Below are 565 nucleotides of genomic sequence, written 5' to 3'. Positions count from 1 at the left end.
AAAAAAAAAAAAAAAAAATTGAAAACAACCAAACTATCAGTTGGGTTGAATCAATTATGCTACCTCCATATAATGGAATACTCTGAGACTATTAAAAATGAGATACATCTATATTTGGTAATATAGAAAAGATGTTCATGGTCACATTACTAAGTGAGAAAGCAATTGCCAAAACCATATAGAGAGTATTATTTGATTATTTGTGAAAGAAATATTTCTATGTATAGAAAAGATCTGAAAACTTATCGATTTATTTACTTCCCAAATATTTATTTATCACCTCCTATATGCCAGGGACTATTCTAAGAGCTGCATATATAGAATTAAACAAAAGAAAGTCTCCATGCATATAGAGTTAATATTCTAGTGGAGGAATACAGAAAAGCTATATATAAGACAACAATAAGTGCAATAACATAATAATATAACCAGAAAATTGACTAAAGAGTGATAGGCCTGGGGTAAGATGGCAAAATAGTCAGACAAACTAAACAGACCCTCTTCAGCAAAGAAAATAGGAACCAATTACACAGATACAGAAGATAATCCTGGAGCCCTGAGCTTT

The sequence above is a fragment of the Orycteropus afer genome, unplaced genomic scaffold (genome assembly GCF_000298275.1).
Source record: "Orycteropus afer afer isolate SDZICR_OR568_19922 unplaced genomic scaffold, OryAfe1.0 scaffold00149, whole genome shotgun sequence".
Lineage (NCBI taxonomy): Eukaryota > Metazoa > Chordata > Mammalia > Tubulidentata > Orycteropodidae > Orycteropus > Orycteropus afer.
This window is presented reverse-complemented; position numbering follows the sequence as displayed.